The sequence below is a fragment of the Sinocyclocheilus grahami genome, unplaced genomic scaffold, assembly GCF_001515645.1.
Source record: "Sinocyclocheilus grahami isolate Dianchi unplaced genomic scaffold, SAMN03320097.WGS_v1.1 scaffold157.1, whole genome shotgun sequence".
In the NCBI taxonomy this organism is placed as follows: domain Eukaryota; kingdom Metazoa; phylum Chordata; class Actinopteri; order Cypriniformes; family Cyprinidae; genus Sinocyclocheilus; species Sinocyclocheilus grahami.
In genome coordinates, this window is record NW_015505336.1 from 404,550 (window position 1) to 412,928 (window position 8,379).

General features: G+C 34.4%; 1 protein-coding gene and 1 long non-coding RNA gene across 3 annotated transcripts in view; both read right to left on the minus strand.

The window, feature by feature from the left end:
• rab3b (RAB3B, member RAS oncogene family) overlaps positions 1 to 1,001 on the minus strand; it is a 7,180-nt gene extending 6,179 nt beyond the window's left edge. The window contains exon 1 of the mRNA XM_016282235.1: positions 726 to 1,001. The gene's annotated coding sequence lies outside the window, so the exon portion shown is untranslated. The remainder of the gene's footprint in view (positions 1 to 725) is intronic.
• Positions 1,002 to 5,025: 4,024 nt separating this feature from the next.
• Positions 5,026 to 6,964, minus strand: LOC107592742 (uncharacterized). Of its 2 annotated transcripts, XR_001610020.1 has the most exons (5): positions 6,742 to 6,964; positions 6,388 to 6,423; positions 6,034 to 6,096; positions 5,863 to 5,913; positions 5,026 to 5,727 (listed from the first exon to the last, which is right to left on the minus strand). It is a non-coding gene; the product is annotated as an uncharacterized lncRNA (long non-coding RNA). The 2 variants fall into 2 exon arrangements; XR_001610019.1 differs by lacking the exons at positions 6,388 to 6,423; positions 6,742 to 6,964 and adding an exon at positions 6,196 to 6,233.
• Between the last annotated feature and the right edge of the window lie 1,415 nt (positions 6,965 to 8,379).

The following is an 8,379-nucleotide window of genomic DNA, read 5'->3' on the forward strand; positions in this document are numbered from 1 at the left end:
ATGTGTGTGTGTGTGTGTGTGTGTGTGTTAAAATAATATAAATTATAAATCATATAAAGTAATCTTAATGTATTATTTTTATTAGTTATATTAATTAAATAAAAGTAGTTAAATTACTAATTTCATTATTTTTTTAATCTCACGACATATGTGTGTGTATATATATATATAAACATACATTATGTTTTAAATCTAAAATAAATTACAAACAACAGTATAGATGTGCAAGATACAGTAGACTAGTGTCCACCCTGTTACTGAATTATAAAAAATGTATTATATTAAATTATAAAATTGAATAAATAAAATACATTTTAATAAGCATATATGTCAAACATAAAAAAATATATGAATAAAAAAAAACAAAAACAAGACCACCAGCTGTGATCTATGTATCATCTAAACTAGTCTTGAATGATGCATATGCCAATGCATAATTTCAAGCCTTCATTTCGCATTACAGTGGTTTGTTTGGCAAAAGCACCGTTAAAGCATCACAGAATCAACATAACAGGTTCAACTACAAGTGACATTCGTCAGCTATATCCATTCACAAACATAAATATCACTGCATAATCAGGATGTTATTTTGAGCATGTAAACACACGAGCTCATTCATAACTGTCATGGGGACATTAACGGCATCTTGACGGACGACATTCACCGACAAACATCCATAAATGACAAGCAGCCGTCAATGAATGGCATATGATGGAGAAGCTCACCTCGGATGTAAGCGCAGCTCTCGTCTGGTGCTCTTCTAGGTGGGCGTTAATGGACGCTGCAGCACCTGACGACGCTGTGTGTGAACGCGTCCAAAACGCCTGCTTTTGCGTGCGTATTATCGCGTATATTAGCGAATGACAGCGCTTTTATGGAGATTTACTGACGGGTTTATTTGACAGCGCTGTGTGTACAGTAGTAGGGTGGAGCAACGGCCGCAATTTACTCTAATTCGGTCTAATTCCGCGCTGAATGTAAACATTAAAATCAGATTAGGAACATACAGTGACTCCAAAAAGTATTTAAACACTTAAGCCACACTTACAAATGAAATGCCATTGCATTAGAGATCAAAATACAACCCCCAAAAATAAAACCGGCCAATCAATCAATCAATCAGTCAATCAATCAGTCAATCAATCAATCAGTCAGTCAGTCAATCAATCAATCAATCAATCAGTCAATCAATCAGTCAATCAATCAGTCAGTCAATCAATCAATCAATCAATCAGTCAATCAATCAGTCAATCAATCAGTCAGTCAATCAATCAATCAATCAATCAGTCAGTCAGTCAATCAATCAATCAGTCAGTCAGTCAATCAATCAATCAATCAATCAGTCAGTAAATAAATAAATAAGGAAGAAGTATACAGGCATATTTTAAGTGTACATATTTTTTTTTTTACAAATGTTTTAAACTATTAAATATTATTTACTAATAAAAAAATATTATTAGCCTACTACTACAAATAATTAAGGTCACAGAGAAAAATCGACCATAGATATATACAATAGCATAGTAAAAAATTAAGGCGTTTACCATTTGCAACTAAAAACGGAAAACTTTTTTTTGGCGTTTTGGCCAGATTCTGGGGGTCTGAAAATACAGTGCAAGTTTTTAAAATTGATTCTGTTGTCATCTCTGTGAGCTACAAAAACGCGAATTGGTAAACAACTGTGATGTAGTGCGCATGGGTATTACATGTTCCTGTATGTTTCTTCGCAACGTCGCCAACTGCTGGCCTGGAATGCATTATACAGCGTTTTGAATTCGTTTTCGTGGATCAGTGTGAACAGAGATCTTGTAACAACGTTGTCGTCTGTACATGAAAAATACAAAGGATTTTTTTCCTTCTGTTTATAGCACTTCGTTGATTTTGGCGAACTTTACGAATCCACTAAAAATGTGTCCAGTTGATTAAAAGTCATCAGCAAAATGACTCGGAAAAGTGAAGTTGGTTTTGAGAAATTGAAGCATCATTTGCATGCCACATATTTTGTTTTCAAATTCTTACACAAAAACACAGAATTAGGTACATAAATACTGCAAAATGTGAAGCTTTATTATAAATAACACCACAATGGATATACAAGAACATTACTGTATGCTACTTGGGTCCTCAGGGTATTTCAATCTATTTGTGGATCTCACTCACCAGGTTACAGGTGTGTTTATCTCAGTAAAGAATGAGGAAAGACGCCTGTATTTTTGGTAAACAGGCCTGAACACCTTAAATGCTATCTAATTTCGATCATTTAGAGTAATACTAAACATAAGGAAGAACTAAGTGCACCATTTACGCAAGAAGTGGATGCATAAACATCTACAATATGACTTTTATTTTGTTGGAAACATATTTTATGGCATAAAGTTTCCTTTTTGCATTTTTAAGCACAAAATTATCATACAACCAAAATAGTACAGTAGCCTATTTCGTGCCATATGCTAATCAGGACTTTTTCTGGGAGTCAAATGAGAACCGAATCTGCATTCACGGTAGCAGATAATCATGATGTATAAATATATTCATATGCCATATCTATTGTGAGTCTATTTAACTCATATCTACTGAAAGGCAACACATATGTTCTCATCTGGCTGCAAAGACTCTCACAGGCCTTCATACACTGTTACACAGCGTTTCTTTCCCAAGGCAACAGTCCACATAAGGAAACACCATATTTATTGCCTTTGTATTATTTTGTAGTGACTGCTGGTCCAACACCACTCTGTTCTAGTTCATAAATAAATAAGGAAGAAGTATACAGGCATATTTTAAGTGTACATATTTTTTTTTTTTACAAATGTTTTAAACTATTAAATATTATTTACTAATAAAAAAATATTATTAGCCTACTACTACAAATAATTAAGGTCACAGAGAAAAATCGACCATAGATATATACAATAGCATAGTAAAAAATTAAGGCGTTTACCATTTGCAACTAAAAACGGAAAACTTTTTTTTGGCGTTTTGGCCAGATTCTGGGGGTCTGAAAATACAGTGCAAGTTTTTAAAATTGATTCTGTTGTCATCTCTGTGAGCTACAAAAACGCGAATTGGTAAACAACTGTGATGTAGTGCGCATGGGTATTACATGTTCCTGTATGTTTCTTCGCAACGTCGCCAACTGCTGGCCTGGAATGCATTATACAGCGTTTTGAATTCGTTTTCGTGGATCAGTGTGAACAGAGATCTTGTAACAACGTTGTCGTCTGTACATGAAAAATACAAAGGATTTTTTTCCTTCTGTTTATAGCACTTCGTTGATTTTGGCGAACTTTACGAATCCACTAAAAATGTGTCCAGTTGATTAAAAGTCATCAGCAAAATGACTCGGAAAAGTGAAGTTGGTTTTGAGAAATTGAAGCATCATTTGCATGCCACATATTTTGTTTTCAAATTCTTACACAAAAACACAGAATTAGGTACATAAATACTGCAAAATGTGAAGCTTTATTATAAATAACACCACAATGGATATACAAGAACATTACTGTATGCTACTTGGGTCCTCAGGGTATTTCAATCTATTTGTGGATCTCACTCACCAGGTTACAGGTGTGTTTATCTCAGTAAAGAATGAGGAAAGACGCCTGTATTTTTGGTAAACAGGCCTGAACACCTTAAATGCTATCTAATTTCGATCATTTAGAGTAATACTAAACATAAGGAAGAACTAAGTGCACCATTTACGCAAGAAGTGGATGCATAAACATCTACAATATGACTTTTATTTTGTTGGAAACATATTTATGGCATAAATAAGTTTCCTTTTTGCATTTTTAAGCACAAAATTATCATACAACCAAAATAGTACAGTAGCCTATTTCGTGCCATATGCTAATCAGGACTTTTTCTGGGAGTCAAATGAGAACCGAATCTGCATTCACGGTAGCAGATAATCATGATGTATAAATATATTCATATGCCATATCTATTGTGAGTCTATTTAACTCATATCTACTGAAAGGCAACACATATGTTCTCATCTGGCTGCAAAGACTCTCACAGGCCTTCATACACTGTTACACAGCGTTTCTTTCCCAAGGCGACAGTCCACATAAGGAAACACCATATTTATTGCCTTTGTATTATTTTGTAGTGACTGCTGGTCCAACACCACTCTGTTCTAGTTCTGCTATCACAGACATGTGTTTAAACTTTGCGGTTGGTGGTTGAAGGTCTCAACCAATCGGAAAGTCTCAAGCAGCTTCAATCCGTAAAACAGCTGCACCTGATTGGCTAAGCACTGTGCCTGGTGGACAGTCTGAAAGAGGTTTACAAAAATACATTAAAAATAGCACAGATTGTTTTTATGTACTTAGAAACTTAATTTAACTTACCACAAATTTGCTATCCATCTCAGCAGTCATCAGCACAATCCCTTTGTCCTTTAGCAGGTCTGTATTGTGGTATAAAATTTCAGTATCTATATCCCAATTTCAGTATCTATGCCAACAGCAGTGTGGAATTTACAAACCCGATTCCAAAAAAGTTGGGACACTAAATATATATATATATATATATATATAAATAAATAATAATTATACCTGCAGTTCATGACAGCCCACTGGCCCAAAATAAAATAAATAGCCCTCCTTCTGGGGCAGAGTGAACAGAAACTGCAAAAAATACATTATCATATATTATATATCTATTATCATAGATTATATATCATTAGTATGAAGATTTAACTTTCTGGTAATGTACATGCTGGTACATAAGGATGGGAATCGTAAAAAAAAAAATCACCTCATTAAAGTGATTTGCTCAGGAATCAAACTACACTGGTTGCTATGTGTTTGATTCACTAAAAAAGACCCTGTCTCATGAAAGTGATTCATTATGAAATCAGACTACGCTGGTTGTGCTATAAGTTTAATTCTTTAAAAAGAGTCGGCTCATTAGAGTCACTCATTCAGGAATTTGAATTACACTGGTTGCACTGAATGTTTGATTCATTAAAAATAACTCCCTCATTAAAGTGATCACCTCATTAAAGTGATTTGCTCAGGAATCAAACTACACTGGTTGCGCTATGTGTTTGATTCAATAAAAAAGACCCTGTCTCATGAAAGTGATTCATTATGAAATCAGACTACGCTGGTTGTGCTATAAGTTTAATTCTTTAAAAAGAGTCGGCTCATTAGAGTCACTCATTCAGGAATTGGACTATGCTGGTTGCGCTGTGTATTTGATTCATTAAAGTGATTCATTCAGGAATTGGGCCTTAGTCAATTTATTCACTATAAAAAGAACCATCTTCATGTGCTTGATTCACTAAAAATGACTGCCTCAAGAGAGTAAACGGAATCAAACGAGAGAAATTGAACTACACAAGTTGTGCTGTATGTTTTCACTAAAAAGAACCGACTTATTGAACGGATTCATTCGGCAATCGAACCACTGTCTGTTTCACATTTTAGATTCATTAGAAGTATTATGGAGCTACTGAATAAATTACGAAGAACACACACATTACAACTGCTAATGTCACATTTTTCTGTATTTTTCTTGGTTCCCAACCTTATTGGTAAGTTTTACAGAACATCAGAGGCCACAGATAGCCTATGATCAGGATATTCATAAGACAAACTCCTCATGATTGGACTCATGAAGGCCACTCTTGAAAGTATCTACTGCCACCAAGTGGACATTTAGCATTTTGCAGGGTTATGTTGATGGTATGACACCAAAAATAATGTCAAAGGTTGAACCCTAAAACAGAGAATTACAAGGTCATTCATCTTGGGTAAAAATATAGATCTGATGACAAAATTATTAACAGTTTATGACATTGTTATTACAGGAGTTAATAGACTGATGGATAATAATATATAAAACAGAACTCACTGGGATGTCGGCACTGATTGTGTCTTTCTTTGAGAAGTACTGCATCCATAGCTGCACACAGAAGATTTGGTGTAGTGGTCTATTTAATATTTTTATATATTTTTACAGTACATTCTAACGGCATGCTAAGACTGTAAACACATTTTGTTTTATTAATATTCTTCCTCTTACCTCTGCAATTTCAGATCCAGATTTCTCCTGAACCATATCAAGGTTGAGAATAGACCCTAATGTCTATAAAATAATAAGAAGAAAAAAAGCAAAAGATGCAAATGATAAACTGTAAATCTCTAATTTACCATTTAAATACCAATGAGGTAACTAATAGCTTACCTTATCTTTGGTGAAGCCCCCAGGTCCTGCTACCAGCTACAAATACAACAAAATGGGCAAATCCATATCAAGGTTGAGAATAGACCCTAATGTCTATAAAATAAGAAGAAGAAAAAAAGCAAAAGATGCAAATGATAAACTGTAAATCTCTAATTTACCATTTAAATACCAATGAGGTAACTAATAGCTTACCTTATCTTTGGTGAAGCCCCCAGGTCCTGCTACCAGCTACAAATACAACAAAATGGGCAAATTATATGTCTTCCTACATATTGTATTATATTAAATGTTTATTATATTATCATATATTACATTTACTAAACAATAATTGGATTATAATGTTAAATTATATAATAAAATAACACAAATACAATTTAATTCATTACATAATACAATAAATGCAATTTAAACGAAATATATAGTAAAATATAAAAAATAACACGTTAAACGTATAAGTAATTTACAAGTATGGATCAAAATCTATCAGACCACGAAGGTAAATTTCTAAATGAAAATTGCAAATCAAATGTAAGCTGTGCTCATCACCTCTCTCCATGTAACGTTACTTGACGAACTCCGCTTGTCTGCACTGTCCCAGCGGCTCTGTCTTCACTTCACTGCGCTTCTCCAGCCGGGCTTTATATTCTTGAGGTTTTGACCTGATGTTACAGTAGAATCAGCGGTCGGATTCCAGTGGCTCTCACCGCCAACATCCCGCGGTACAAACATGACATCTGTACAACGGCCGCCGCCATCTTTTCCCCGTCCCACATCTGAGTGTCCGGATTCGGAAGGAACAACGTTCTTCTTCTTATATTTTTACGGCGGTTGGCATCCAGCGTATTGGTGCATTACCGCCCGGAACAACGTTTAAAATAGACACAAAATATATTGGTTTCTACACTAAAAATATATGTATGGAATGGATTATTTTATGATGTCTCCTAATAAATCTATGGTTATAATATTAAATACACTGACCGATAGATAGATAGATAATAGATAGAACGACAGACAGACTGATAGATAGATAATAGAACGACAGACAGACAGATACTGTAGATAGATAGACAGACAGACAATAGATAGAACGACAGACATTCAATAGATAGATAGGTAACATATAGATAGATCAACAGATAGACAATAGATAGATAGAACGACAGACAGACAGATAGATAATAGATAGAACGACAGACAGACAGATACTGTAGATAGATAGACAATAGATAGATAGAACAGACAGGTAGATAATAGATAGAACAGAGAGGTAGATAGATAGATAGAACAGACAGGTAGATAATAGATAGAACAGAGAGGTAGATAGATAGATAGAACAGACAGGTAGATAATAGATAGAACAGAGAGGTAGATAGATAGATAGAACAGACAGGTAGATAATAGATAGAACAGAGAGGTAGATAGATAGATAGAACAGACAGGTAGATAATAGATAGAACAGAGAGGTAGATAGATAGATAGAACAGACAGGTAGATAATAGATAGAACAGAGAGGTAGATAGATAGATAGAACAGACAGGTAGATAATAGATAGAACAGAGAGGTAGATAGATAGATAGAACAGACAGGTAGATAATAGATAGAACAGAGAGGTAGATAGATAGATAGAACAGACAGGTAGATAATAGATAGAACAGAGAGGTAGATAGATAGATAGAACAGACAGGTAGATAATAGATAGAACAGAGAGGTAGATAGATAGATAGAACAGACAGGTAGATAATAGATAGAACAGAGAGGTAGATAGATAGATAGAACAGACAGGTAGATAATAGATAGAACAGAGAGGTAGATAGATAGATAGAACAGACAGGTAGATAATAGATAGAACAGAGAGGTAGATAGATAGATAGAACAGACAGGTAGATAATAGATAGAACAGAGAGGTAGATAGATAGATAGAACAGACAGGTAGATAATAGATAGAACAGAGAGGTAGATAGATAGATAGAACAGACAGGTAGATAATAGATAGAACAGAGAGGTAGATAGATAGATAGAACAGACAGGTAGATAATAGATAGAACAGAGAGGTAGATAGATAGATAGAACAGACAGGTAGATAATAGATAGAACAGACAGACAGATAATAGATAGAACAAACAGGTAGATAATAGATAGAACAGACAGGTAGATAGATAGACAATAGATAGAACAGACAGA